Genomic DNA, 13703 nt, shown 5'->3' on the forward strand with positions numbered 1-13703 from the left:
GATGTGGTATATATTATCTTTTATAACTATTTGTTTTATTTAGTGTTTATGACAATTATGACAACCAACGTGACATATATTTTTTAATCTAGGAGGTATGTGAACCGGAAATTCCAACCCACATAGAAATTCTTGTTGAGAAGTTAAATTTGGTTGAAAAAGAGAACAAACACTTGAAGGAAAAATTGAAAATAATTGAGGAGAAAAAATGGAACTGGAGTTGCATGTCGTCCATGTCATCGATGATCGCAAGATGAAGATCTTGCGATGCGGTTGAAGATGGATGCAATGCGCTTGAAGATGGATGATTTGCGCTTGAAGATTAGGAATATAAAAAAAATGCCATTGCTAAAGAGGGTTGGTATCATTATGTTGTTGGGTCAATTGTTACCTTAGTTGCGATTTTGATCGCATTTGTTATTGCATTTAAATGTTTTTACATAGTTGTATGTTGTTTTATGAGAGAACTTTATGTATTTATTTCTTGCAATAATAATATTTGATCACTACTGTGCTTTGGTTTCAATGTGATGGTGAACTTGTATTAATTTGGTCATATGTTCTGCAATGGTTTTTTGATATACTTAATTTCATAATAGAGATGAACCGCCAATGGATGTATGGTGACCGACGCACTTCGGAGTACATTACGAACCGGGACTAATGCCCGAGTCACACTTAAGTTCACACAAAATGGTATCCTCGACCGAGGTTAGCAACCTTATCCTTATCATCTGTAATTGATACAAAATATTGCATGTGTCAATATACGATGGTCATTTCACGATTCATGTATGATGCCAGATCGATGCACGGAAGCGATGGATGTATGGCCAACGACGTGGTTCCGAATTTATTGCAGGCCTGTATAAATTTATCGATATGGCTGAGGCAAACAAAGTGGATAATTTTATGCCTTGTCCATGTGTTAGCTGTCAAAACGTGAAGGAGTACTCTAGCTCGAAAAACATTCTTCTCCACTTGCTTCAGAGAGGTTTCATGCCCACATATTATTGTTGGACCATGCACGGAGAAAGAGGGGTTAGGATGGAATACAATGAAGAAGAAGATGATGATGACAACTATCCTATGCTCACTGAAGAGTACAGTGATACTACAATGGAAGACAATGAAGAAGAAGGAGGTGAAGAATAACCGGCATCAGATGAGCCCGCTGATGGTCTTGGTCGGGTCATTTTTGATGCAAAGAGAGAATGCGATACATAAAAGGAGAAGCTGAAATTGGAGGCCATGCTAAAGGATCATAAAAAGTTGTTGTACCCAAATTACGAAGATGGCAGCACAACGCTCGGTACCACACTGGAACTGTTGAAATGGAAGGCATAAACTGGTTTATCTGACAAGGGATTTGAGAAGTTACTGAAAATATTGAAGCCGAAGCTTCCAAAGGATAACGAATTGCCCGAGGCTACGTACGAAGCAAAGAAGGCTATCTGCCCTCTTGGATTAGATGTGTAGAAGATACATGCATGCATTAATGACTGCATCCTGTACCACGGTGAGAAGATGGATAAATGCCCGGTATGCACTGCATGTCGGTACAAGATTAGACAGGATGACCCTGGTGATTTTGAGGGCGATGACGAGCCCCCCAGGAAGAAGGCTCCTGCTAAGGTTATGTGGTATGCTCCTATAATGCCATGGTTGAAATGTCTGTTCAGAAACAATGAGCATGCCAAGTTGATGCGATGGCACAAAGTCGAGCGTAAGAAAGACGGAAAAAAGTTGAGACACCTCGCAGATGGGTCGCAGTGGAGGAAAATCGAGAGGGACTGGCCGAACTTTGCAGATGACCCAAGGGACTTATGGCTTGGTCTAAGTACGGACGGCATGAATCCTTTTGGGGAGCAGAGCTGCAGTCACAGCACCTGGTTCGTGACTCTATGTATCTACAACCTTCCTCCTTGGTTGTGCATGAAGCGGAAGTTCATTATGATGCCAATGCTCATCCAAGGACCGAAACAACCCGACAACGACATTGATATGTACCTAAGGCCATTAGTTGATGAACTTTTGCAGTTCTCGGCCAAACCTGGTGTGCTTGTCTGGGATGAGCACAAACAGCAGGAATTTGACCTATGAGCATTGTTGTTCATAACCATCAATGATTGACCTGCTCTTAGTAACATTTCAGGACAGTTAAACAAGGGATACAATGCATGCACACACTGTTTAGAAAAGACTAAAGGTACATATTTGGAAAAATCTAAGAAGGTTGTCTACCTGGGGTGTCGTCAATTTCTTCCGACCAATCATCCCGTAAGAAAGAAAGGCAAGCATTTCAACGGTGAGGCACATCACCGGAAGAAGCCTAACCTCCCTACCAGTGATGAGCTATTGGCTATGGTCAAGGATTTCGATCACATAGTAATCTTTGGAAAGGGTCCTGGCAGTCAATCTGTTCCGAAAGACGACGTTACCTGACACGTGCCCATGTGGAAAAAGAAAGCTTTATTTTGGGAGCTACCCTATTGGAAACACCTAGAGGTCCGGTCTTCAATCGACGTGATGCACGTGACGAATAATCTTTGCGTGAACCTGCTAGGCTTCCTGGGAGTGTATGGAAAGACAAAAGATACAACAGAAGCATGGGTGGAGCAGCAACATATGAAAGATCCATACGACAAGAAGACTGATAAAGTGCGTCAATACATAAGCAGCTACACTCTTACCAAAGCAGAGAAGGAAATCTTTTTTGAATGCCTGAGCAGTATGAAGGTCCCCGCTGTCTTCTCGTCTAATATAAAGGGAATAATAAATATGGCAGAGAAAAAATTCCAGAACATGAAGTCTCATGATTGCCACATGATTATGACGCAGTTGATTCCGGTTGCATTGAGGGGGCTTCTACCGGAAAATGTTCGATTACCCATTATGAAGCTATGTGCGTTTCTCAATGCAATATCTCAGAAGGTAATCGATCGAGAACGTCAGGAAAGGCTACAGAAGGATGTGGTCCAATGTCTTGTTAGTTTTGAGTTGGTGTTCCCCCCGTCCTTCTTCAATATTATGACGCATCTCCTGGTTCACCTAGTCGACGAGATTTCCATTTTTTGTCCCTTCTCTATTTTTCTCTCTTTTTTCTAGGCTCTTTGGCCTCTTTTCATTTTTTTTGGTGGGCATCTTTGGCCTCTTTTTTTTTCCTCACATGGGACAATGCTCTAATAATAATGATCATCACACTTTTATTTACTCACAGCTCAATGCTTAGAACAATGATGACTCTATAGGAAATGCCTCCGGCAGTGTACCGGGATGTGCAACGATCTAGCTTAGCGTATGACGCTGAAACATCTCGCTAGCTATCTTACAATCATGCAATGGCAATATGAAAGTGACGGCACTAGTCATGAGACGGAACGGTGGGAGTTGCATGGAAATATATCTCGGAATGGCTATGAAAATGCCATAATAGGTAGGTATGGTGGCTGTTTTGAGGAAGGTATATTGTGGGTTTGTGCACTGGTGAAAGTTGTGCGGCACTAGAGAGGCTAGCAATGGTGGAAGGTGAAAGTGCATCTATACCATAGACTCACATTAGTCGTGAAGAACTCATATACTTATTGCGAAAGTTTTATTAGTAATCGAAACAATGTGCTAAACGCATACTCCTAAGGGAAGGGTTGGTAGGTGTTAACCATCGCGCGATCCTGACCGCCACACAAAGGATGACAATCAATAAATCAATTATGCTCCGACTTCCTAACATAGAGGTTCACCATACGTGCATGCTACGGGAATCACTAACCTCAACGCAAGTATTTCTAGATTCACAACATCCTACTAACATAACTATAATATTACCAAATCCATATCTCAAAACTTAACTGTTAGGAATCAAACTTCTCTTACTAACCAATGCTCATGAATATGGAAGTTTTTATTATATCCTCTTTGGATGCCTATCATCTTTAGGACTACTTTCATAGCACGCGCCAATTACCAAGTTACTTAGAGACAACACTCTCAAAAAGATATAAGTGAAGATCGAGAGTTTTTATTTCTTCAAAATATGACACCGTCGTGCTCTAAAAAGATGTAAGTGAAGCACTAGAGCAAAGTTATCTAGCTCAAAAGATATAAGTGAGGCTCAATGAGTATTCTAGCAAATTCACGATGAGTGCATGTCTCTCTTAAAAAGGTGTGCAGGAAGGATGATTGCGACAAAACAAAAATAAAAGACTCATATAATACACGACGCTCCAAGCAAAACACATATCTTGTGGTGAATAAAAATATAGCTCCAAGTAACGTTACCGATGGATTGAAGACGAAAGAGGGGATGCCTTCCCGGGGTATCCCCAAGCTTAGGATTTTTGGTGTCCTTGAATTTGGCTTGGGATGCCTTTGGAATCCCCAAGCTTGATCTCTTTCCACTCTTTATCCCATTTTCCATGAGAACATCACCCAAAACTTGAAAACTTCACAACATGAAACTTAAACAGAAACTCGTGATATCATTAGCATAAGAAAACAAACTACCAACTCTTTAGGTACTGTAGTAAACTTGATTTATATTTATATTGATGTTAGATTACTATATTCTCACTATTCCATGGCTAGTACCCCCAGATACTATCCATAGTTTCATCAAACTAAGCAATCAACACAACAAAAACAGAATCTGTCAAAAATACACCAGTCTGTAGTAATCTGTATACTTCGTATACTTTTGGAATCTCAAAAATTCTGAACAATTATGAAAATTAGGGAAATTTTCATATCAACCAGCATAAAAAAGAATCAACTCAAAAGCTCTTTCTGGATAGGAATTAAAAATAATTTTGTGAGCACAAAGTTTCTGTCTTTTTCAGCATGATCAAACAACCATCACCAAAACTAGTCATAAAGGTTTTACTTGACACAAACACAAAAAAAACACAAAAAACACAATCATAACAGAATTATGATGTTGTGGAAACAACAAAATAGAAAGCAAAAAGGAAAGATAAATTCATTGGGTTGCCTCCCAACAAGCGCTATTGTTTAACGCCCTTAGCTAGGCCTAAGGCGATAGAATCAAGTATCGTCGGGTTTGGTGCTCAAACCATAAGTAGCCCTCATCATGGATTCATAAGGCAATCTTATTTTCTTTCTAGGAAAGTGTTCCAGGCCCTTCTTTAATGGAAATTGAAATCTAATATTCCCTTCCTTCATATCGATGATAGCACCAATAGTCCTAAGGAAAGGTCTACCAAGAATGATGGGACATGTCGGATTGCAATCAATATCAAGCACAATGAAATCTACGGGTACATAGTTCCTATTTGCAATAATAAGAACATCATTGATCCTTTCCATAGGTTTCTTAAAAGTAGAATCCGCAAGATGCAAATTAAGAGAGCACTCATCAATCTCATTGAAGCCTAGAACATCACATAAAGACTTTGGAATAGTGGAAACACTAGCACCCAAATCACACAAAGCATTGCATTCGTAGTTTTTAATCTTGATTTTTATAGTAGGTTCCCACTTATCATGAAGTTTTCTAGGAATAGATATCTCCAACTCAAGTTTCTCTTCAAGAGATTTCATCATAGCATCGACGATATGATCGGTAAAAGCCTTGTTTTCGCTATAAGCATGTGGAGAATTTAGCATGGATTGAATCAAGGAAATACATTCAATCAAAGAGCAACTATCATAATTGAATTCCTTGAAATCCAAAGTAGTAATTTCATCACTACTGAAAGTTTTGATATCCTCTATTCCACTTTCAGTGCTTTTAGCATCAAGATAGATAGACTCCGAATCATTGGGGCGTTTCTCAACCAAAGTGGATTCATATCCAGCCCCATCATCATTAGGTTTGACATTAGAAAACAAGGATTCAATAGGAGTCACACCAAGCACTTTAAGATCTTCGTGATTCTCATCACGAGAATACGCCTTTTTAAGCCATTCATGTCTAGCACGAATTTGGGAGGTTCTTTCTTTACTCTCATTCATGGAAACAGACATAGCTTTCAAAGTTTCATCCTTTTAACCTTGGGAGGAGAACATCTCAATCTCAAAGCATCAATATCAAGAGATATTCTATCAACGGTCCTAGCCAAGTCATCAATTTTGAGCAGTTTCTCTTCTATGGACGCATTGAAAATCTTTTGCGAGTTGATAAACTCTTTAATATTACTCTCAAGATCAGAGGGTAATTTACTGTAATTTCCATGAGCATTGTTGTAGGAATTGCCAAAGTTATTAGAGGGATTACTAGGAAAAGGCCTAGGAATAAAGTTACCTCTATAAGCATTGTTGTTACCAAAATTATTCCTACCAACAAAATTAACATCCAAGCTTTCATTGCTATTCTCAATCAAGGAAGACAAAGGCATATCATTTGGATCAAGAGGAGCACCTTTACTAGCAAACAATTTCATTAACTCATCCATCTTAGCACTCAAAGAGTTAATTTCTTCTATAGCATGCACTTTTTCACTAGTAGGTGACCTTTCAGTGTGCCATTGAGAATAGTTTTTCATGATATTATCTAGGAGTTTTGTGGCTTCTCCTAATGTGATTTCCAAGAAAGTTCCACCGGAGGCGGAATCCAAGATATTTCTAGAAGCAAAATTCAAACCATCATAGAAGATTTGTACAATCATCCAAAGACTTAAGCCATGAGCGGGACAATTTCTAATCATCAATTTCATTCTCTCCCAAGATTGTGCAACATGTTCATGATCTAGTTGCTTAAAATTCATGATATCATTACGGAGAGAAATAATGTTAGCCGGTGGAAAATACTTGGATATATATATGCATCTTTACACTTGTTCCAAGAATCAATACTATTTTGGGCAAAGATGAAAACCAAGTTTTTTGCTCGATCTCGTAATAAGAATGGAAATAGCTTCAATTTAATCACATCATTATCCACATCTTTCTTCTTTTGCATATCGCATAACTCAATGAAGGTATTAAGATGGGATGCGACATCTTCACTAGTAAGGCCGGAAAATTGCTCTTTCATAACAAGATTCAGCAAGGTACCATTGATTTCATATGATTCCGCACTAGTGGCGGGAGCAATCGGAGTACTAATAAAATCATTATTATTAGTATTCAAGAAGTCACACAATTTGGTTTTTTCAATTATGGTGACTGATACGTCTCCAACGTATCTATAATTTTTGATGGTTTCATGCTATTATCTTGTCAAACTTTGGATGTTTTGCATGCCTTTTATATATTTTTTGGGACTAACTTATTAACTCAGTGCCAAGTGCCAGTTTATGTTTTTTCCATGTTTTTGACCCCTTTCAGAGGAGAATTTGAAACGGAGTCCAAACGGAATAAAATCCCCAAAAATATTTTTTCCGTAACAAAAGAAGATCGGGAGACTTGAGAGCCAGGTCAGGGGGTCCCCAGGGGCCCCACAAGCCCCCTCACCACGGCCAGGGGGGAGGCCGCGGCCCCTAGGCTTCTAGGCCCCCTGGACCTCCTCTGCCCTAAGTTTTGCGCCTATATATTCCCATAAATTCCATAAAAAATCAAGAGATCAACGAAAGTACTTTTCCGCCGCTGCAAGCTTCTGTCTCCGCAAGATCCCATCTAGGGTACGTTCTGGTACCATGCCAGAAGGGGGATTCAGACACGGAGGGCTTGTTCATCAACACCATGACCTCTCCGATGATGCGTCAGTAGTTCACCATAGACCTACGGGTTCATAGCTAGTAACTAGATGGCTTCTTCTCTCTCTTGGATCTTCCATACAAAGTTCTCCATGATCTTCATGGAGATCTATCCGATGTAATCTTCTTTTGCGGTGTGTTTGTCGAGATCCGATGAATTGCGGATTTATGATCAGATTATCTATGAATCTTATTTGAGTTTCTTCTGATCTCTCTTATGCATGATTTCATATCCTTGTAATTCTCTTCGAGTTGTGGGTTTTGTTTGGCCAACTAGATCTATGATTCTTGCAATGGGAGAAGTGCTTAGTTTTGGGTTCATACCGTGCGGTGACCTCACCCAGTGACAGAAGGGGTAGCGAGGCACGCATGGTGTTGTTGCCATCAAGGGTAAAAAGATGGGGTTTTCATCATTGGTTTGAGATTATCCCTCTACATCATGTCATCTTGCTTAAGGCGTTACTTTGTTCGTCATGGACTCAATACACTAGATGCATGCTGGATAGCGGTCGATGTGTGGAGTATTAGTAGTAGATGTAGAAAGTATCGGTCTACTTGTCTCGGACGTGATGCGTATATGTATGATCATTGCCTTAGGTATCGTCATGACTTTGCGCGGTTCTATCAATTGCTCGACACTAATTTGTTCACCCACCATGATATTTGCTATTTTGAGAGAAGCCTCTAGTGAACACTATGGCCCCTGGGTCTACTCCACACCATATTTTCAGCCTTACACTTTTTACTTCGTTGCACTTTCCGCCTTCAGATCTCACTTTGCAAACAATCTTGAAGGGATTGACAACTCCTTTACAGCGTTGGGTGCAAGATCATTTGTGTTTGCGCAGGTACCCTAGACTTGACGAGATTCTCCTACTGGATTGATACCTTGGTTCTCAAACTGAGGGAAATACTTACTGCTCCTGTGCTTCATCACCCTTTCCTCTTCAAGGGAAAAAACCAACGCAAGCTCAAGAGACGACAGAAGGAACTCTGGCAGCACTGCCGGGGAAGGTTTCTGTCGACGTGGCAGAAGGATTTCTGGCACCGTTGCCGGGGAGGATCAAGTCAAGAACTCATCCAAGTAAGTGTCGCAGACTCATCTCTTGCATTTACTTTGTTTGCCAGTTGCTTCTCGGTTTCCTCTCCCCCACTTCAGAATTTTCCTTTTTTGTTTGCCTTTTCCGTTTGCCTTTTCATTCGCCCTTTTTCTCGCTTTCTTTCTGCTCGTCTGTTTGGGATAGTCTACCTGTGCTCATGGCTAGATCCACCACTTCGAACGATAGTCCTGAGAGCGAAGTTCTCAAGTTCAAACAAATTGAGGAAGAAAAGTTAAAGGACGCTTGGTATAGTATTTGCAATGCTCAGAGTAGATCTACTCATAAGCAATCCACTACCGTCCTGCTTTGTAGTTTTTATGTGGGTGTTTCTCCTTGGAATAGGTATATTCTTGACACCACCATAGGTGGAAATTTCTTGGGTACCCATACCGTTGATTCTTACGGAGATGTAATAAATTTGGTAGGCTCACCCCCACTCATGGTTAACGGAATTACCGTAACTCTGGAACATGTGATGCGTAGGCTGGATGTCATTGAAAATAAAGTTGCTACGATAGAACTCATTGAGAATTTGGATAAAAAGATCCACAATCAAATCACTCAGTATGGATCCGAGGTGTGAATGGTCTTGAAAAATTTAAAGGAGAAGGAACCCACAGTTAACGAAAAGCTAGGTCATGATTCCGCTAGGATTGGCAAACTAGAGGACGTTATAACCAACTTGGGTTCCGCTTTTGCCGCTGTGCAGAATACTCCAAACTCTGCCCACAATAAGGTCACCAAGTCTGTTTTTGTTCCCAAAAATAGTGGTGAGTCATCTGGCAAGAAAGATGAAAACCTTAAGATGATAAGTGATCACGCTACTTATGGTTTGAGCACCAAAGACGACGATACGTGATTCTATCGCTTTTATGCCTAGCTAAGGGCGTTAAACAATAGCGCTTGTTGGGAGGCAACCCAATGAATTTATCTTTTTCTTTCTGTTTTGTTGCGTTCACACCATCATGCTTCTGTTGTGATTGTGTTTTTTGTGTTTGAGCCAAGCAAAACCTTTATGACTAGTCTTGGTGATGGTTGTTTGATCCTGCTGGAAAAAGACATAAACTTTTCGCTCACGAGATGATTTTTCATTTTTATTCAGAAAGAGCTCTTGAGTTGATTCTTTTCGCTGCTGTTTGATATGACTTTTGCCCAGGCATTCGTAATTTTTCAGAATTTTTGAGGTACCACAAGTATACGAAGTATACAAATTGCTACAGACTGGTCTGTTTTTGACAGATTCTGTTTTTTTTTGAGTTGGTTGCTTGTTTTAATGAAACTATGGTTAGTATCGGGGAGTACTAGCCATGAAAAAGTGAGAATAGAGTAGACCAACACCAATATAGATAGAATTCAATTTTGCTACAGTACCAAAAGAAATGATAGTTTGTTTTCTTGTGCTAATGTTATCACGAGTTTGAATTTAAGTTTTGTGTTGTGAAGTTTTCAAGTTTTGGGTGATGTTCTCATGGACAAAGAGATAAGGAGTGGAAAGATCTCAAGCTTGGGGATGCCCAAGGCACCCCATGCCATATTCAAGGACACCAAAAATCCTAAGCTTGGGGATGCCCTAGGAAGGCATCCCCTCTTTCGTCTTCAATCCATCGGTAACATTACTTGGAGCTATATTTTTATTCACCACATGATATGTGTTTTGCTTGGAGCGTCTTGTATCTTAGGAGTATTTTCTTTTTGTTGTGTCACAATCATCCTTTCTCCACACCTTTTTGAGAGAGAGAGACATGCACTCATCGTGAATTTGCTAGAATGCTCATAGTGCTTCACTTATATTTGTTGAGCTAGATACTTTTGTTCTATGTGCTTCACTTATATCTTTTACAGCACGATGGTGCGTGACTTGGTAGTTGGCTTATGCTATGAAAGTAGTCCCAAAGGTGATAGGTGCCCAAAGAGGATGAAAAAACCTCCATCTTCATGTGCATTGAGTAGAAAGAGAATTTTTTATTCCTCTCAATTAGTTTTGAGACGTGGATTTGGTAATATTAAGTGCAATGTTAGTAGGGTGTTGTGAATCTAGAAATACTTGTGTTGAAGTTAGTGATTCCCATAGCATGCACGTATGGTGAACCGCTATGTTAGGAAGTCGGAGCATAATTGATCTATTGATTTTCATCCTTTGTGTTGAGGTCGGGATCACGCGATGGTTAAACACCTACCAACACTTCTCCTAGGAGTATGCGTTTAGCACTTTGTTTAGATTACTAATAAAAACTTTCGCAACAAGTATGTGAGTTCTTCATGACTAATGTGAGCCCATGGTATAGATGCGCTTTCACCTTCCACCATTGCTAGCCTCTCTAGTGCCGGGCAACTCTCGCCGGTGCACAAACCCACCATATGCCTTCCTCAAAACAGCCACCATACCTACCTACTATGGCATTTTCGTAGCCATTCCGAGATATATTGCCATGCAACTCCCACTGTTCCGTCTCATGACTTGTGCCGTCACTCTCATATTGCCATTGCATGATCTTAAGATAGCTAGCGAGATGTTTTCAACGCCATATGGGCCATGCTAGATCGTTGCACATCCCGGTACACTGCGGGAGGCATTTCCTATAGAGTCATCATCGTTCTAAGCTTTGTGGTGTGAGTAAATAAAAGTGTGATGATCATCATTATTAGAGCATTGTCCCATGTGAGAAAATAAAAAAAGAGGCCAAAGAGCCCAAATAAAAAAAAGAAAAAAGAAAAAAGAAAAAAAAGAGGCCCAAGAGCCCAAATAAAAAAAGAGATAAAAAGAGAGAAGGGACAATGCTACTATATTTTTCCACACTTGTGCTTCATAATAGCACCATGTCCTTCATGATTGAGAGCTTCTTGCTTTGTCACCACCATATGCTAGTGGGAATCTTCATTATATAACTTGGCTTGTATATTCCAATGATGGGCTTCCTCAAAATGGCCCTAGGTCTTCGTGAGCAAGCAAGTTGGATGCACACCCTCTAGTTCTCCTTTTGAGATTTCACATACTTATAGCTCTAGTGCATCCTTTGTATGGAAATGCCTACTCATTCACATTGATATCTATTAATGGGCATCTCCATAGCCCTTTGATATGCCGAGTCAATGTGACTATCTCCTCCGTTTTGTCTTACAACCACCACCACACTCTATTCCACCTATAGTGCTATATCCATGGCTCGCGCTCATGTATTGCATGATAGTTATAAAAAGTTTGAGAAAGTAAGAGTGCGAAAACAATTACTTGGCCAATACCGGGGTTGTGCATAATTTACATTAGTTGTGTGAGGATGAGGGAGCAAAGCTAGACTATATGATTTGCTAGGGATAACTTTCCTTGGTCTTGTTATTTTGAAAGTTCATGATTACTTTGCTAGTTTTCTTGAAGTATTATTGTTTTCATGTCAATAGCAAACTGTTGTTTTGAATCTTACGGATCTGAACATTCATGTCACGTGAAATAAGTTGCAAAGGACAACTATGCTAGGTAGCATTCCACATCAAAAATTCATTCTTTATCACTTCACTACTCGAGGACGAGCAGGAGTTAAGCTTGGGGATGCTTGATACGTCTCCAACGTATCTATAATTTTTGATGGTTTCATGCTATTATCTTGTCAAACTTTGGATGTTTTGCATGCCTTTTATATATTTTTTGGGACTAACTTATTAACTCAGTGCGAAGTGCCAATTCCTGTTTTTTCCATGTTTTTGACTCCTTTCAGAGGGGAATTTGAAACGGAGTCCAAACGGAATAAAATCCCCGAAAAGAGATTTTCCATAACAGAAGAAGATCGGGAGACTTGAGAGCCAAGGCAGGGGGTCCCCAGGGGCCCCACAAGCCCCCTCACCGCGGCCAGGGGGGGAGGCCGCGGCCCCCAGGCTTGTGGACCCCCTGGACCTCCTCTGCCCTAGGTTTTGCGCGTATATATTCCCATAAATTCCATAAAAAATCAAGAGATCATCGGAAGTACTTTTCCACCGCCGCAAGCTTCTGCCTCCGCAAGATCCCATCTGGGGCACGTTCTGGTGCCATGCCGGAAGGGGGATTCGGACACGGAGGGCTTCTTCATCAACACCATGACCTCTCCGATGATGCGTGAGTAGTTCACCACAGACCTACGGGTCCATAGCTAGTAACTAGATGGCTTCTTCTCTCTCTTGGATCTTCCATACAAAGTTCTCCATGATCTTCATGGAGATCTATCCAATGTAACTTCTATTGCGGTGTGTTTGTCGAGATCCGATGAATTGTGGATTTATGATCGGATTATCTATGAATCTTATTTGAGTTTCTTCTGATCTCTCTTATGCATGATTTCATATCCTTGTAATTCTCTTCGAGTTGTGGGTTTTGTTTGGCCAACTAGATCTATGATTCTTGCAATGGGAGAAGTGCTTGGTTTTGGGTTCATACCGTGCACTAGGTGATGACACCGCACGGTATGAACCCAAAACCAAGCACTTCTCCCATTGCAAGAATTATAGATCAAGTTGGTCAAACGAAACCCACAACTCGAAGACAATTACAAGGATACGAAATCATGCATATAAGAGACTAGAGGAGACTCAAATAATATTCATAGATAATCTGATCATAAATCCACAATTCATCGGATCTCGACAAACACACTGGAAAAGAAGGTTACATCGGATAGATCTCCATGAAGATCATGGAGAACTTTGTATTGAAGATCCAAGAAAGAGAAGAAGCCATCTAGCTACTAGCTATGAACCCGAAGGTCTGTGGTGAACTACTCACGCATCATTGGAGAGGCAATGGTGTTGATGAAGAAGCCCTCCGTATCCGAATCCCCCCTCTGGCAGGGCACCAGAACGGTCCCGAGATGGGATCTTGCGGAGACAGAAGCTTGCAGCGGCGGAAAAGTATTTTCGTGGCTCTCTTTGGTGGTTTTGGATTTTTAGAGAATTTATAGGCGGAAGAGGTAGGGAAAAGGAGCCACGG

This window comes from Hordeum vulgare, chromosome 1H (assembly GCF_904849725.1).
Source record: "Hordeum vulgare subsp. vulgare chromosome 1H, MorexV3_pseudomolecules_assembly, whole genome shotgun sequence".
Classification (NCBI taxonomy): domain Eukaryota; kingdom Viridiplantae; phylum Streptophyta; class Magnoliopsida; order Poales; family Poaceae; genus Hordeum; species Hordeum vulgare.